Raw genomic sequence first — 18,476 nt, forward strand, 5'->3', positions numbered from 1 at the left:
CTTTTGGTTGTCATTTATATAAATGATTTAGATGAGAATATAGAAGGCCTGGTTAGTAAGCTTGCAGATGATACCAAAATCGGTAGTACAGTCGACAGCGAAGAGGGGAAATGCCAGTTTTAAGGAAAGGTCACCGGACCTGAAACGTTAACTTTGTTTTTTCCTTCAAAGATGCTGCCCGACTTCCTGAGCTTTTACAGCAACTTTGTTTTTGTTCATAATTTACAGCATCTGTAGTTCTTTCGGTAGTTAGGAAGGTGTTTCATTACTCAGACCTTTGAGGAGAAGAGTTGGAATGCCATGTTGAAGTTGTACAGGATATTAGTGAGGCCTCTTCTACACTGTTGTGTCCAATTCTGGTCAGTGTTCAAGGAAGGATATTATTAAGCTGGAGAGGGTTCAGAAAAGATTGACCAGGATGTTGCCAGAAATGGATGGTTTGAGATTTAAGGTGAGAATAGACTGGGGCTTTTTTCACTGGAACATAGGAGGTTGAGGGGTCACCCGATGAATGTTTATAAAATAATGAGGGATCTAGATAAGGTGAACGCCAAATGTCTTTTCCCTACTGTGGAGGATTTCAAAACTAGGGGGCATATTTTTAAGATGAGAGGAGAAAGATTTAAAAAGGAAATGAGGGGCAATCTTTTTACACAGAGGATTGTTCTAATGAGTTTTGAGAAGCTTTGTAGCTCAGGTTGAGGTTCTGGATGTGAGTTTGCTCGCTGAGCTGGAAGATTCGTTTTCAGACGTTTCGTCACCATTCTAGGTAACATCATCAGTGAGCCTCCGACGAAGCGCTGGTGTTATGTCCCGCTTTCTATTTATCTGGTTAGGTTTCCTTGGGTTGGTGATGTCATTTCCTGTTCTTTTTCTCAGGGGATGGTAGATTGGCTCCAAATCAATGTGTTTGTTGATGGAATTCCGGTTGGAATGCCGTGCTTCTAGGAATTCCCGTGCATGTTTCTGTTTGGCTTGTCCTAGGATGGATGTGTTGTCCCAATCAAAGTGGTGTCCTTCCTTATCTGTATGTAAGGATACGAGTGATAGTGGGCCATGTTGTTGGATTGTTCATATGTGGAATGAACTTCCAGAGGAATTGGTGAATGTGGGTACAGTTTCACTATTTAAAAGACATCCAGATAAGTACATGAATAAGAAATGTTTGGAGGGATATGGCCGAGTGCAGGAGGCAGGCATGTCTACTTTAGTTTGGGATTATGGTCAGCAAGGACTAGTTGGACTGAAAGGTCTGTTTCGTGTTGTGTCACTCTATGATTCTATAAATACAATTTTATTTAAATGCTAGCGTTATCTTCTTTAGCATTGATCAAGGGTAGGTTATGGACAAAATAGAGCTTTGTATTTAGTCTGATCTCAGCTGTTTAAGGAGACTGGTGAAGTCTTTCTTGTCAGAAAAGTGGCCTAAAAAGTCATAAACAGGAAACAAATACAAGATTGGGTTGCCTCTTGAGGTTAACCACAGATCTATGTAAATGTCTGGCTCACATTCAGGAGGACTTTGCAATGTGTGACTTACTGGTGTTTTATACCACTACAACAATTGAATACGATGGATTTGCTTTACAAGAAAAATGGTGAAGGGCTATTTTGTTTCACTTTGTAATTTACTACACACTATCAAGGTCATTGATGTTTGACATTGAATGAATCAAATTCCATTTTAGTTGAGGAATCGAGTGGTAATATCAGGTTTGGCCTTTGAAATGACAAGTGTTATGATCCCAGTTGATGATGATACTGGACAATTCAGATCCCAGGGTGAGATAAATTTTCATTCTTTTTACTGTGGTATTCAATTACTGAAAGTGCTCACAAGCGGATGCCTATGTGTATTTTTAACAGAAGAACACAGAAAATTATTAGATTAAAACCCACCTCTTGTCCTTCTCACTGCACACGGTATAGGTGTACAAATCAAACTTAAAACTTGCGCAGCATTCCTCCAGTATAGAATCCAAGCTCACAAATAACATTATTATGTGAAGGCTGTTCAATATTGCTCTCCAGAGAGAGAAAAATGTTTTCACTTTCTATTAATGTTCTCTTATCATTATTTTAATTTTACTTGGATGGATTTCATTTTAACAGCATTGAAACCTTCATTTTTTTTAGTTTTATGAATCACAGAAACCCAGTAAGCAGGTACAGCAGGTATTAAGGAAGGCAAATGGAATTTTGGCATTTGTTGCTAAAGAAAGCGAGTATAAAAATACAAAAGAAGGTTGCTGCAACTATGCAAGGCATTAGTGAGACCACACCTGGAGCCCTGTGTACAGTTCTGGTCTCCTTACTTAAGGAGAGATGTCATTGTATTGGAGGCAGTCCAGTGGAGGTTCACCAGGATGATTCCAGAGACGAGAACCTGTCTTAAGACAGACAGAGTAGTTTCGGCCTACATTCTCAGGTGTTCAGAAAGATGAGAAGGGATCTAATTGAGGGATATAAAATGTTCAAGCAAATTGATAAAGTTGACATGGAAAGGACGGTTCCTCATGTGGGCAATAGAACAAGAGGTCATAGGTTTAGCATAAGGGGAAGAAGGTTTAAAGAGTTGATGAAAAATTTCTATGCTGGAAGGGTCATGAATCTCTGGAATTCACTCCCTGAGAGGGCATTGGGGGGCTGTGACATTGAGCAAATTTGAAGAGGAGATAGAACGATTTTTGAGTTCATAATGGATTCAAGAATTATGGAGAGCAGGTAGGAAACTGAAGTTGCAGCAGAGATAAGATCAACCACAATCATATCAAACAGCGGGGCTCGAGGAGCTGAATTGTCTTACTCCTCCTAGTACTTAAGTTCATTATCATTTTTGGCTTGGAGCTGTGAACTGTGAGCTGAGAGTGACCTTTGGACTGTGAGCAGCAGCTTATGTGAAAAAAGAAGAAACAATTTGATATTTGTTTCTGAGGCTAGGTCTGGAAGTTAATTGCAGGTCAATTCTTCTTCCAAGAAAACTCGATTGATGTGTCACTAACAAAGAGAAACCAATATTGAACTGTCTTTAAATCAGAAGGATTGTCCCTGCAAAAGCTACAGGACAGAGGTTTGATTGCCAACTGGTTGTCCTCCCATTATCAACTTAATCTAAGTGAAGAGGTCCTCTGTTACAAGTAATAATTAAATATCCCCCCAAAGCCTACTGAAAGGTATTTGCATAGCTCAGTGTTTTCAGAAACCAAGACAGAAGCTCAGAAATTACTGGAAACGCTCAGCAAGTCTGGCAGCATCTATGGACAGAAGTTAGAATTCACGTTTCCGATCCTGTGACACTTACTTAGAAATAAGGAATCCTGAGGAAGGGTAATCTGACCCAAAATGTTAACTCTGTTTTCTCTCCACAGATGCTGCCAGATCTGCTGGTTTTTTACAGCAACTTCTGTTTTTGTTTCTGATTTACAGCATCTGTAGATTGTTCAGATTTTAGCTTGAAGATACTATCTCATCTGACTGTGAGATTTCAGATGATGGACAAAAACAAAATTTCCGGAAAAGCTCAGCAGGTCTGGAAACGTCTGTGAAGGTAAAAAAGAGGTACGATGTCAGATCTGGTGACCCTTCCTCAGAACTGATCAGAGGAAGGGTCGCCAGATCTGAAATTTTACTTTGTTTCCTTCACAGATGCTGCTGGACCCGCTGAGCTTTTCCAGCAGCTTTGTTTTTGTTCCTGATTTACAGCATCCACAGGGCTTTCCGTTTTAAAGATCATGCAGTCTGGTTAAGTAAACTGGCCAGTTACACTTGATTTATTTTTTTCCCTTTAATATATTCCTTAATTATATCTGTTTGTCTGTCTTTCTGTCTTTGTTAGAATGGGGGCTAGAATCAAAGAAGATGATGTTTAAGTCATGGGCATTCATCAGAATACCTTTTTGCATAACTTTCTTTTAAAAGATACATATTGTTAATAAATTGTAAAATCTTTTGTTCAAGCTATAAACCTGGTGTCTGGTATTGTTATTCACAAAGTCTGGCACTGACTTTTCAAAAAATCTGATTAGGAAACATTGGGATCAATTTTGAACGTCACCAAATACTTCATATCAATGTGTTACGAACAGAGGCAGGGAAGCTGATTTAATACGGCTGTGACTTCAGGTCATAAAATCAGTAATAACATACTTATATGAAATAAATAAAGATAGTCTATCACAATCTCTTACTAATCAAGTTCACTTTGATTATGACATTAATTTCTCACAGTATTTGTACTTCATAAAGCAACCACATTGATATTGTCTCTAATTCAGATAAGTGGGCAAGTTAAGGGCACTGTGACAGTCAGCCAGTGTTACTCAGAGCAGCGGATGAGAGCTCTGTGACGGGCAATCAGTGTTACCGGGAGGAGGGAGTGAGAGGCCTGTGACAGTCAGTCAGTGATTCTGAGAGGAGCGGGTGAGGGCCCTGAGGTAGTCAGTCAGTGTTACTGAGAGCGGCGGTTGAGGGCCCTGTGATGGGCAGTGTTACTGAGAGGAGGGGGTGAGAGCCCTGTGACAGTCAGTCACTGTTCCTGAGAGGATCGGGTAAGGTCCCTGTGACGGGCAGTGTTACTGAGAGGAACGGGTGAGGGCCCTGTGATGGGCAGTGTTACTGAGAGGAGCAGGTGAGCACCCTGTGACGGGCAGTGTTACTGAGAGGAGCAGGTGAGGGCCCTGTGACGGGCAGTGTTACTGAGAGGAGCGGGTAAGGTCCCTGTGATGGGCAGTGTTACTGAGACGAACGGGTGAGGGCCCTGTGATGGGCAGTGTTACTGAGAGGAGCAGGTGAGCACCCTGTGACGGGCAGTGTTACTGAGAGGAGCAGGTGAGGGCCCTGTGATGGGCAGTGCTACTGAGAGGAGCAGGTGAGCGCCCTGTGACGGGCAGTGTTACTGAGAGGAGCGGGTAAGGTCCCTGTGATGGGCAGTGTTACTGAGACGAACGGGTGAGGGCCCTGTGATGGGCAGTGTTACTGAGAGGAGCAGGTGAGCACCCTGTGACGGGCAGTGTTACTGAGAGGAGCAGGTGAGGGCCCTGTGATGGGCAGTGTTACTGAGAGGAGCGGGTAAGGTCCCTGTGATGGGCAGTGTTACTGAGAGGAACGGGTGAGGGCCCTGTGATGGGCAGTGTGACTGAGAGGAGCAGGTGAGCGCCCTGTGACGGGCAGGGTTACTGAGAGGAGCAGGTGAGGGGCCTGTGATGGGCAGTGTTACTGAGAGGAGCAGGTGAGCGCCCTGTGACGGGCAGTGTTACTGAGAGGAGCAGGTGAGGGCCCCGTGATGGGCAGTGTTACTGAGAGGAGCAGGTGAGCGCCCTGTGACGGGCAGTGTTATTGAGAAGAGCGGGTAAGGTCCCTGTGATGGGCAGTGTTACTGAGAGGAGCAGGTGAGGGCCCCGTGATGGGCAGTGTTACTGAGAGGAGCAGGTGAGCGCCCTGTGACGGGCAGTGTTATTGAGAAGAGCGGGTAAGGTCCCTGTGATGGGCAGTGTTACTGAGAGGAATGGGTGAGGGCCCTGTGACTGGCAGTGTTACTGAGAGGAGCAGGTGAGGACACTGTGATGGGCAGTGTAATTGAGAGGAGCGGATGAGGGCACTGTGACAGTCAGTCAGTGTGACCGAGAGGAGGGCATGAGGGCCCTGTCCAGTCAGTCAATGTTACTGAAAGGAGCGGGTGAGGGCCCTGTGACAGGCAGTGTTACTGAGAGGAGGGGGTGAGAGCCCTGTGACAGTCAGTCTGTGTTACCGAGAGGAGCGGGTGAGGGCCCTGTGACAGGCAGTGTTACTGAAAGTAGGGAGTGAGGGCCCTGTCCAGTCAGTCACTGTTACTGAGAGGAGCGGGTGAGAGCCCTGTGACAGTCAGTCAGTGTTACCAAGAGGAGCGGGTGAGGTCCCTGTGACAGGCAGTGTTACTGAGAGGAGGGGGTGAGAGCCCTGTGACAGTCAGTCAGTGTTACCGAGAGGAGTGGGTGAGGTCCCTGTGACAGGCAGTGTGACTGAAAGTAGGGAGTGAGTGCCCTGTCCAGTCAGTCACTGTTACTGAGAGGAGCGGGTGAGAGCATTGTGACAGTCAGTCAGTGTTACCGAGAGGAGCGGGTGAGGGCCCTGTGACAGGCAGTGTTACTGAGAGGAGAGGGTAAGAGCCCTGTGACAGTCAGTCAGTGTTACCGAGAGGAGCGGGTGAAGGCCCTGTGACAGGCAGTGTGACTGAAAGTAGGGAGTGAGGGCCCTGTCCAGTCAGTCACTGTTACTGAGAGGAGCGGGTGAGAGCCCTGTGACAGTCAGTCAGTGTTACCAAGAGGAGCGGGTGAGGTCCTTGTGACAGGCAGTGTTACTGAAAGTAGGGAGTGAGGGCCCTGTCCAGTCAGTCACTGTTACTGAGAGGAGCGGGTGAGAGCCCTGTGACAGGCAGTGTTACTGAGAGGAGGGGGTAAGAGCCCTGTGACAGTCAGTCAGTGTTACCGAGAGGAGTGGGTGAGGTCCCTGTGACAGGCAGTGTTACTGAGAGGAGCGGGTGAGAGCCCTGTGACAGTCAGTCAGTGTTACCGAGAGGAGCGGGTGAGGGCCCTGTGACAGGCAGTGTTACTGAAAGTAGGGAGTGAAGGCCCTGTGACAGGCAGTCAATGTTACTGAGAGGCGCGGGTGAGGGCCCTGTGACAGTCAGTCAATGCAACAGAGGAGCGGGTGAGGGCCCTGTGACAGGCAGTGTTACTGAGAGGAGGGGGTGAGAGCCCTGTGACAGTCAGTCACTGTTACTGAGAGGAGCGGGTGAGAGCCCTGTGACAGGCAGTGTTACTGAAAGAAGCGGGTGAGGGCCCTGTGACAGTCAGTCAATGCAACAGAGGAGCGGGTGAGGGCCCTGTGACAGGCAGTGCTACTGAGAGGAGAGGGTGAGGGCCCTGTGACACAGTCAGTCAGTGTTACCGAGAGGAGCGGGTGAGGGCCCTGTGACAGGCAGTGTTACTGAGAGGAGTGGGTGAGGGCCCTGTGACACAGTCAGTCAGTGTTACCGAGAGGAGCGGGTGAGGGCCCTGTGACACAGTCAGTCAGTTTTACTGAGTCGAGCCGGTGATGGCCCAGTGACGGTCAGAGAATGTTATTGAGAGGAGCGGGTGAGATAAGGCTCTCACTGAAAAGCATGCATACGAGCAGAGACCTGAGTGGGAACACTGGTTTGTGTTCCCTCCAATTGAGCAGGTGGATGAATAAATTAAAAGCAAAGATCAGTGTTCTGTTCAGTTAAGGTATGCCTGGAATTAAGCTCTGACCCATGATTGGTGCATCCTACACTACATGTCAAATGCTGAGTGCTCCTGCTGGTCTGCATGACCATGTGTACAGCAGGTGCCTCTTATTGGAGCAACTGGAGCCCAGGGTCTTGAGCAACAAGTGGGAGCATTTCAAAGCATTGGTGAGTCTGACAGGTTTGTTGATAAAAACCGAAAGAACTGCATATGCTGTAAATGACGAACAAAAACAACGTTGCTGGAAAAGCTCAGCAGGCGTGGCAGCATATGTTGGAGGAGAAAACAGAGTTTAGGTTTCCAGTCCGGTGACCCTTCCCCAGAACTGATGGTGGCTGGGAAAACATCGGTTTCTATGCAGACAATAGGGAGGAGGGTAGTGTAGGGAGTAAACAATAGGATAGAGCCCAAAGAGAGAGAAAGACAGGTGGACAGATAAAGGAGTTGCAAACAATCAGGCTGGGAGGGTGAACAGTTGTGAATGGGGACTGTTCGTCACTAACAACAGGGAATGTGTCGTGGCAGGCTGCGTGGTAACAAAGCCTGGTGTGTGGGGTAGCGGGGGCTGGGATATGGGAGAGTTTAGGCCCTAAAATTACAGACCTCAATATTGAGTCTGGAGGGCTGTCAGGTCCTCAAGTGGAAAATGAGGTGCTGTTCTTTCTGCTTGCGCTGGGCTTCAGTGGAACACTGTAGCAAGCCGGAGACAGAGGTGTTGGCCAGGTTTGTTGACAGTATATGTTTCAGGGTGTTGTTTTGTGATTGAATGCAAGTTTTATGAGGAGAAACTGATAGGCTAAGTGCATTTTCCATGCAGCAGAGGAGGCTGATCGACGTATACAAAAATTATGAGAGGCATAGATTGATTGTGAGAACCAGTAAATGAGTTTAAGTCAGAGGGCATAGATTTCAGGTGAACTGTCAGCTATTTAGAGGGGATCTGAGGCAAGTGTTTTCACCAAAAGTGATACAAACATGTAATATGCTGCCTGGCAAGGTGGAGAAGGCAGGTACGCTTGCAATATTAAAGAAGCAACAGATGAGCATTTAAAGGGCCAGCGTATGGTCGGTAATGACTCAGTGCAGGTAAATGGGATCAGTAGTTTGATGTTTGTTAGTTGGCATTGATGTTGATTAAGTGAGCGTGTTTCTGTACTGCATGACTTTATGAAGCAGGAAAGGAGATATCAGAGGTCCTGGCAAAGATTTTCAAGTCATTTCTGGCCACAGCTAAGGTGCCAGAGGACTGCTAATACTCTCAGCAGAGAGATCTCGGTGTCCATGTACACAGATCCTTGAAAGTTGCCACTCAGGTTGACAGGGCTGTTCAGAAGGCATACAGTGTTTTAGCTTTTATTAGTAGAGGAATCGAGTTCCGGAACCAAGAGGTTATGGTGAAGCTGTACAAAACTCTGGTGCGGCCGCACTTGGAGTACTGTATACAGTTTTGGTCACCGCATTATAAGAAGGATGTGGAAGCTTTGGAAAGGGTGCAGAGGAGATTTACTAGGATGTTGCCTGGTATGGAGGGAAGGTCTTATGAGGAAAGGCTGAGGGAATTGAGGCTGCTTTCATTCGAGAGAAGAAGGTTGAGAGGTGACTTAATTGAAACATATAGGATAATCAGAGGGTTAGATAGGGTGGACAGGGAGAGCCTTTTTCCTAGGATGGTGACGGCGAGCACGAGCGGGCATAGCTTTAAATTGAGGGGTGAAAGATATAGGACAGTTGTCAGAGGTAGTTTCTTCACTCAGAGAGTAGTAAGGGTATGGAACGCATTGCCTGCAGCGGTAGTACATTCGCCAACTTCAAGTACATTTAAGTCGTCGTTGGGCAAGCATATGGACATACATGGAATAGAGTAGGTTAGATGGGCTTCAGATTGGTACGACAGGTCGGCACAACATCGAGGGCCTGTTCTGTGCGGTAATGTTCGATGTTCTATAGATGTGTTGTCTTTGGGCTTTGTATTTTGACAAAAGGTTAAGTCATAACATGAAAGCCCACGGTGTTGGAGGTAGCATATTAGCATGGATACAGATTGGTTCATAGGCAAGAAACAGCAATTGGAGATAAAGGGTTCTTTTTCAGTTTGGTGACCCATGACCAGTGGGGTTCTACAGGAATCGGCGGTGGGACTACAACTGTTTACAACATATATTAGTCATTTGAAGGAAGGAGGGTGGATCCTGACAAGTAGTTCAGAGGGGATAGATTTTGAGATGAATTCTAAGTTAAAATGTTTGAGTCAGCGAGTGAGTGATTAAGTCTGGAAGGGTGAGGAACCAAATGGCATGTAAGACAGAAGTGAGTTTGATATGGTTAAATAGAATGTATTTCATTAATGTGGGCAGTGTATAGAATAAGACGGATGAGCTGAGTGTACAGACAGGCATGTGGGAGTATTATATCATAGCTAAAACTGAGGCGTGGTTGAAAGATGGGCATGATTGGCAGCTCATCACTTGTCGTTTTCGGGTATTCAGACCAGATAGAGAGCAGGACAGACAGAAGAGTGGGCCATGTAAAGAAGGTGGGTCACAATATTGAACAAGGAATCAATGAAGAAGGATTATAACTTGGAAGGATCACAAAGCAAAGTTATGTGGAAGGAGGCAACAAACATAAAAAGGGCAAGCTTACTGTTGTGTGCTCCTGAACAGTCTGAGAGATACAGGATTGAAATATAATTAAATTTCAGACAAGGGTAAGAATAATAAGGCCGTAATAGGGGACTTTAACTCCCCAACCACTCACTGGAATAGTTTAAGTTTGCAAGGTAGGAAGGGAGCAAAATACTTGAGTTGCATTGCATTCGGGGGCGGGGTGTGCACAGTTCTGGACCTAATATTTGGTAGTGAATCCAGGCAGGTCGAAGGCATATCAGTAGGAGGTTTGTCCAAAGCCAAACTCTGTCGTCACGCTGGTGCCAGCAGTCACTTCCCCGAGAGCAGACCCTGCGATGTTGACAATTGCTGGCCAAGATAGAGGCGAGAGAAGCAGTTGCAACAGCTGGCAAATATCCACTCTGACTTTCATGTCAGTAATTGTCACTGTCTAATTCCTCACTTCAAGGTGAGGTGAGATACTCATGAGACCTAAATACTCGCACAAAGGCCTTTTGCTGCACACTAGTGAAACTCATCTCTCACCGTTGAAACCTTTGATGGAAAACTGGATTTTTTTTCTCAAAGCCAAGTATTTCTTTCTAATCTTGTCATAGTTTTTCCAACTGATCCAGCACTGCCCACATCATCCAGAAAGGCTGGGAATATTTAGCCCACTGTTAGCTTCACTGATATTTTTACAGTAAATCCAGGCCATCATGGACTACCAGAACATATGACCAAAAAGTCCCAGCTATATCTCTCTGTTTGTGATGTTTATTAAGGGCTAAACAGGGAAACTGCCTTTGAAGGACTGGACAAAAAATGTTGGATTCAACAAGTTAACAACATTACTGTTTTGCATTCATGTAATATACTTGCAGTGCAATCAAATATTTCAGACAGAATCAATTAAAGATCTACTAATGCAACCTGAACAGGCCTATCCAGTTGTTGATTCAATCAGATTTGGGACCTTTGGCCTTTGACAAACCAAACAATGACCATTATAGAATGGGTTGGTAATTCTTTATTATCTACAAGATTTAGGGACAACAAATTGTCATAGTGGCATAAACTCTATAAATGGAAAGTAGAGTTTTCATTTCTGTCGAGTTTGATAAGGTTCCCCATGGTAGGCTCATTCAGAAGGTCAGGAGGAATGGGATACAGGGGAACTTAGCTGCTTGGATACAGAATTGGCTGGCCAACAGAAGACAGCGAGTGGTAGTAGAAGGAAAATATTCTGCCTGGAAGTCAGTGGTGAGTGGAGTTCCACAGGGCTCTGTCCTTGGGCCTCTACTGTTTGTAATTTTTATTAATGACTTGGACGAGGGGATTGAAGGATGGGTCAGCAAGTTTGCAGACGACACAAAGGTCGGAGGTGTCGTTGACAGTGTAGAGGGCTGTTGTAGGCTGCAGCGGGACATTGACAGGATGCAGAGATGGGCTGAGAGGTGGCAGATGGAGTTCAACCTGGATAAATGCGAGGTGATGCATTTTGGAAGGTCGAATTTGAAAGCTGAGTACAGGATTAAGGATAGGATTCTTGGCAGCGTGGAGGAACAGAGGGATCTTGGTGTGCAGATACATAGATCCCTTAAAATGGCCACCCAAGTGGACAGGGTTGTTAAGAAAGCATATGGTGTTTTGGCTTTCATTAACAGGGGGATTGAGTTTAAGAGTCGTGAGATCTTGTTGCAGCTCTATAAAACTTTGGTTAGACCGCACTTGGAATACTGCGTCCAGTTCTGGGCGCCCTATTATAGGAAAGATGTGGATGCTTTGGAGAGGGTTCAGAGGAGGTTTACCAGGATGCTGCCTGGACTGGAGGGCTTATCTTATGAAGAGAGGTTGACTGAGCTCGGTCTCTTTTCATTGGAGAAAAGGAGGAGGAGAGGGGACCTAATTGAGGTATACAAGATAATGAGAGGCATAGATAGAGTCGATAGCCAGAGACTATTTCCCAGGGCAGAAATGGCTAGCACGAGGGGTCATAGTTTTAAGCTGGTTGGTGGAAAGTATAGAGGGGATGTCAGAGGCAGGTTCTTTACGCAGAGAGTTGTGAGAGCATGGAATGCGTTGCCAGCAGCAGTTGTGGAAGCAAGGTCATTGGGGTCATTTAAGAGACTGCTGGACATGTATATGGTCACAGAAATTTGAGGGTGCATACACGAGGATCAATGGTCGGCACAACATTGTGGGCCTGTTCTGTGCTGTACTGTTCTATGTTCTATGTTCTATGTTTAAGATTGATAGCTTAATCTGTATTAGGCTGACTCTTGAATAACATTACCAAAGAAAGTTTCAACATATTTGCCCCCAAAAAAGTCAGATATTTTGTATATATAAATCCAGGAAATAGTGGAGATGTACAGCAGATTAATCAGCAAGAAAAAATATGTTGATCCTTCATTTTTTTATTCATTTGTGGGATGTGGGCGTCACTGGCTGGCCAGCATTTCTTGCCTATCCCTAGTTTCCCTTGAGAAGGGGGTGGTGAGCTATCTTCTTAAACCGTTGCATTCCTCCTGCTATGGGTTGACCCACAATGCTATTTGGGAGGGAATCCCAGGTTTTTGGCCCAGCAACAGTGAAGGAACAGCCCTTTCATTAAGTTATCATCTCTTGCGTTTTCAGCATATAGAATACTGCCAAAAACAGACACAATTTGCCACAGCTTTCTACTTTGCACTCATCAGGACAAATGCAAGAATGCTAAGTTTCAAAGGATCATAATTTATAGCACAGAAGAAAAGGGCTGATCGATTGACAAGTTGACTCGAACTAGTCCAAGTGTTACCGCGCTATTGGGTAATTTTTAAAAAGTGCAGAAATTGGACAAATCACTTGGTTCAGGAGAAAGCACCTGTGAATGTAACTAGGTCGCATCTAGCTCGAACGAATAAGATACATTACAAGATTAACCAATTAAATTGTTTTTTAGTGCAGCTACTGACACACACTTCGGATTCTTTGGTAAGCAATGCCCCAATCACAGAATCACATCTAATGCCATGTGAAACAAAATGTCTGCTAACAAGTAGCTGATCAAATTATGAATGTTCTTTCAGCCATTCACAATAGGCTTGTGCTCACGCTCAATCAGCCTACGCTTGCAAGACCCGAAGGCGGCCAGAGTCAGGACAGCAATCCGAACATTGATAGCCATGTAAAACTCTATGCCGTCAGGTTACGCTCAGAGAAGAAAATAAAACAGAATGTGTGGAAAAGTGGTCACACAAGAATGGAAGCAAGAAAATCCCTACAACACTCTGAAAGGCACAGGCAGGAACCACCATGGGTGGCACTATAAAATCAAGTCAACACAAAGAGGAGACATGAGAGTCATTTGGCAGAAAATATAAAAAACAACAAGCTTTCTCCAAATATCTATCAAGAAGGGCAAACAAGACACCACCACAATTAGGAGTAAGGTGAAAAAGTGGCAGCATTATTACTTTCAGACTTCTGCATACATGCAACAAACCAAAAGAATTTGAAATAACAAGGCAGAGGTTTTGGCGAAATGGCATCAGACCCAGTTCTAGATATTGGTAGTCCTCACACTGACCGGATGAAAAGACAATATAGACATTTTCTAATCAACCTGTTACACACCTCTGGAGCAGGTGAAACTTAAACTTGTTGGTCTAAAGACAGGGACACTATCACTGCACCACAAGGGTCCTGTGAAGACACAATGTAACAAACACACACAAGTAATACCTAGGTGCTACATAATTTGTCGCAAAATGTTAAGAAACAATTAGAAAGATCAGGGAACACTGGCCTCTATTACAAGGGGAACTGAAAAAAGGTGGGAATTCTAGCTGCCCCAATATACAGCAGGGTATAGTTTTGACCTCCTTCCTTCAGGATATGTTTATATTGGAAGCAGTTCAAAAGAACATTCTTTATGTTGATTCTTAGGGTGAGGACTTGACTACGTGGAAAGCCTGAGCAAGTTAGGCCTTAACTCATTGGTGATTAGAAAAATAAGAACTGGTCTTTTTGAAACCCAAGATTCTGAGAGGTCTTAACGGGGTAGATGCCGAAAGGATTCCAGGACTAGGCATACTGTTTAAAATTAAGGGGTCTCCTATGTAAAATAGGATGAAAAGAAAATGTTCTCAGTCATCAGTTTGGAATTCTCTGGCCCAGCTCGCAGTGGAGGCCAGGTTCCTGACTAATTCCAGGTTGCCTAACAGATTTTAGAGTTCTGGAGTTGAGGGCTACGGAAGGCAGGCAGGAAAGTGGAGTTAAGGCCCAATCAGATCAGCCATAACACTGAAAAATTCAGCAGGGTCAAGGGATAAATGGCTTACTCCTATTTCTAAGATCGATTTGGGCTTTGACTGAAGTGCCATTAAAAATCACCGATTCAATATTTGCAGTGGTGACTAGAGAAAATGTTTAAGTAAAAATGTGACTTTATATTTAAGATATTGAAGTTGCACATGGATTTGCAAGGCTATATTATGGTTCTTAAATCTTGAGAGGAAGCAATTCACTTTGTCACTTTGGTTCCCTGCAAGCATTATCCACAATTCGCCCCACTCCATTTTCCCTTCTCTACAACTCTACACTTTTTTCAGCTTTGTGTAAATAAATTCCTTAATGGAACTTGCTACAGACTGTGCTTCTAATAGTCTAACCCTGCCACCTACAAAGACTTTCGAGTCGGTGTATGAGAACTGTTGAGTATGTGTGTCTTTATTTCTGTGCAGCCATTTAAATTATAACATTTATTCTACCTTGTTTCTGTATCAGTTCTCACGACACATGCTGAATTTCGTCTGCCACACTAGATTTTGCATCTGGTATAAAGTATTTCGTTCCTCATTCCATCTTACAGGAAAGATGTGAATTAATGGATGGATCCCAAAGCAAGAAATCAAGGTTGATTCTTACAATGAGTTTCAGAGACAGTAGGAACTGCAGATGCTGGAGAATCTGAGATGACAAGGTGTACAGCTGGATGAACACAGCAGGCCAAGCAGCATCAGAGGAGCAGAAAAGCTCATGTTTCAGGCCGAAACCAATCAGAAGAATGGTCTAGGCCCAAAACATCAGCCCTCCTGCTCCTCTGATGCTGCTTGGTCTGCTGTGTTCATCACCTCTACACCTTGTTATCTCTCTTTTTTCTAAGAAGTGCTGATTTGTCGGAGCAATTTCTGGTTGTGAGGCTTTAATGTCTCTGAAAAAGATTCATGAGGGACCCTTAATGGAAAATAAATATCAGAGATTTATTGGGTTGGGCAAATTCCCTCAAGAATAATGCCAACTGCATGGACACGATTCCCATTCCAACTGAGGTAGATCTGGAATCTGCCTCCTCAGTCTGTCCCTAAAAGTGAAAGGGAATAGCAAACCACTGCTGGTTAAAAATAAGATTGTCAAGAAAATTGCTCAGGATCAAGCATCTGCAGATAATGAGCTTAAAACTTGCCTTAAAGCAATCCACACATCAATGATTGGAAGAACGAAATGAAAGAAAACAGATAGAGGAGGCTCTTGGTTCCAGAATCAAACAGAAACTGATGAAAGGCTTGGAAGGAATGGCTAGCTAAAGCAACGGTCTGCTACTATCAAAAACACTGCACTTTTAAGAAGCTACTAAGCCAGAATTAGGTTATTTTTAAACACACAATTAGTCTTCAACCCTTATTTCCCAAATATTGAGTGGGCAGTGCCGTGGATAAGTGGTTAGTTGTGCTGCCTCACAGCGCCAGGGACCTGGGTTCGATTCCCCACTTCGGCAGCCGTCTGTGTGGAGTTTGCACGTTCTCCCCATGTCTGCGTGGGTTTCCTCTGAGTGCTGCGGTTTCGTCCCACAGTCCTAAGGCATGCAGGTAAGGTGGATTAGCTGTGGGACGTGCAGGATGACAGGCATAATGTAGGGGGATAAATCTGGATAGGCTGCTCTTTGGAGGTTCGGCGTGGACTCGATGGAGCAAATGGTCTGCTTCCACACTAAGGATTCTATGACTGCTGCATGAACTGAGCTCTACCTTGAACGTAATATTCAGTCATACATTTGATCTACTGCTTTGCTCTGTGCCATGGTTCGCACACTGTGAAAACTGTATGAAATGCAATGCAAATGCAACACAAATGCTTTTCACAGTGTGTTAAACTCCAGAGACATTAAATTCAAATAAACAAAATCTCTCTCTCGCTCAACAGGCATCTACATGAAGGAAACAACCCCTGCACAAGAACTCAGGCTTTAATCAGCTAATAACCATGATATGTAACACCTTACTCCTCCCCCATGTTTATGCATCAATTTGTTAATTCCATAAAAACAACATGCTTGGTTCTTGCAGACAGATACAACCCCACTTCACAGTCATTCTGCCTTTGGGTACAAATTTCACTCAAAAATTAATTCAGCATCTTTTTCGTTTATCCTGAAACTGCAATAAAAGCCAAAAACATCCTCTTTGACAATTCCCCTTTTTAACATGATAACAAGACCTTATTCTACTAATTCAAAAATTGTTGCCATAGAGAGGCCAAGGGCAGGAGGTCAGGAAATGAAATGTCAGTTCAATCAATCCAGGTACCTGACAGCAAATGGATGCTCGTATAAGCATCATCCACTCTCTGGTCCAACTTCACAATGCTGTGAATAAGGCACTCTTGTTAATCCATACTATATGGATTTCTTTCACTAAATTAGCAGTAGAAATTAGGCCACAGTAAAAGGTCAGCAAAACTAATTACAAACTCTCAGGCATATGAATAATTCATGCAGTCGATGGTCAAATGCTACTAAGTTCCAGAAAATTGAGAAAACTCCCATAAATTGTGGCCCCAATTGTTTGGCTGGAAACCATGGCCAGAACAGGTTTCTTGCATTTCTCCACAGTAAATACTACTTCAAAACAATTAGAACAATGATAAATGGAACACACATGTATTCGATCAATGTATTTAAAACTGGTGAATAACTATCCTCCTCAATTAAAAGCTGGATAGGTTTATGGGGTTTAAAGCAGAGTCTATTTAAGAATGACCACTGTATTTACTTTCAGCTGTTCGAATATATAAGAGAATCATTACATGTTTAATTTCTCAATTTAAACAAAGACATGGCACTCCACAGCAGGATATGCTCTCTGTAAATTGTGACAGGCATCTCTGGTAATTAACTAAAACACAAATCAACTATTCCACTGACTTTTCCCAACATTTGAACACACTTTGTAGTTCTCTATAAACTTAACATAAATGTACTTTGACTTTTACTGCTGTTGTATGTTCATAAAATTCCATTATGCGTGGCACTAACACAGTTTTCAACCTGCTTAGAAACGGATCAACAACACATTGAAGTATGTAAGAGAATGTGTGCTGTGGTATTAACCACTGCATCAACAGAAATTAAACGCAAAGTGAATAACATGGAATGAAGAACTAAATATTAGGCCATTAGATAAAATCATGTTTTTCTTACTATACCTGTTCAATTTTTCTTAGCAACTCCTGCAAGCTGAAGTTCAGGCCATTCATCATTATGTCTCACCTTGACACAGCCGACATCTTTCTGCAATAGGTTGTCCCATTACTGCTGTTGTGCTGCAGTTTTACATCTTCAAGAAGATTACCTCCTGTTTTAACCTGTCCTCATGTTTCTCTTACACACTAAATCCATCAGATTGTGGTTTACATATTAGCAGTTTCACACATCCATCAATTCAAAAGAACTCGTCCAAAGATACCCAGATCCAGGGTGCTCAGTAGTCTTTTGCGGCTTTCAGCCATCTTCCATTGTGCTTTCTTCGTCCCAGGCAGTTCTCACCCTAAAGTTCAGTCAAAGACTTTGCTAGTTCTCGCTTCTTCCAACAGCCCAGCTGTTTTTCCTTTAACGTACCCAATTTTGGGGTCCGTCTGAATCAAACAGTTGGTCTAAACCGCTGGCAATTTGGAAGTCAAAAATAACTGACCGATCGTCACATAAGAAATTTTTAAAAAGGACTTTCTGCGCAAAGGTAAGAAAACCAATCCTCGAAGGGAGTCTATTGTAAACATATAACCAAACAGTGACATCAAATGGGACTTCAGTCCCCAGGGCAAGGAAGACCACAGCAAAATACCAGACCACTCCCAATGATCTGTAAATTAATGTGTTCATGTAAAAGTCCCTCAGATTTATTACCATCTTTGCTGCAGGCTGAGAGTTCAGAGATCTGTGCCCATCAGTTCCACTGTGCTTCTCTACCTCATACTACAGATCACTGCACTGCCTCGTTGAGTTGATACAATGTAGCCCTGGAACTATTTTGTTACAAATCAATAAGGCACTTTCATCACAACAGGAGCAGATTCAATGCTGTCAGTTATTTCAATGCCCTCTCATTTTTGAATGGTTTTTTGTTACTTCATTATTATGTGTTACTGCTTTAGTGCATCAGCAGCCAGGTAACCAACAAATTCTCTGATGTATCACTGGCAATTATGGACTTTGGACCAGGTTCATTAATGCTTTGATTTTTCTCTCTCCTTCTACTTTCAGGAATCCCAGTGTTTCTTTGCCTTCCAACTGACCTACCAGTGTTCAAGGATATTGTTTTCCATACAGCAAGATATTATTTTCAGAATTATACCCCCAAAATAT

The 18,476-nt window shown here is 43.9% G+C and overlaps 1 protein-coding gene and 1 long non-coding RNA gene across 2 annotated transcripts in view; both read right to left on the reverse strand.

The window, feature by feature from the left end:
- LOC132207627 (uncharacterized) overlaps nt 1-17,974 on the reverse strand; it is a 55,305-nt gene extending 37,331 nt beyond the window's left edge. Inside the window, exon 1 of the long non-coding RNA XR_009443645.1 lies at nt 17,321-17,974. This is a non-coding gene — a long non-coding RNA (uncharacterized LOC132207627). The remainder of the gene's footprint in view (nt 1-17,320) is intronic.
- The window catches only part of LOC132207625 (utrophin-like), a 110,141-nt gene that overhangs the window by 55,835 nt on the left and 35,830 nt on the right, over nt 1-18,476 (reverse strand). The window lies entirely within an intron of this gene.

This window comes from Stegostoma tigrinum, unplaced genomic scaffold (assembly GCF_030684315.1).
Source record: "Stegostoma tigrinum isolate sSteTig4 unplaced genomic scaffold, sSteTig4.hap1 scaffold_112, whole genome shotgun sequence".
Taxonomy (NCBI): Eukaryota; Metazoa; Chordata; class Chondrichthyes; order Orectolobiformes; family Stegostomatidae; genus Stegostoma; species Stegostoma tigrinum.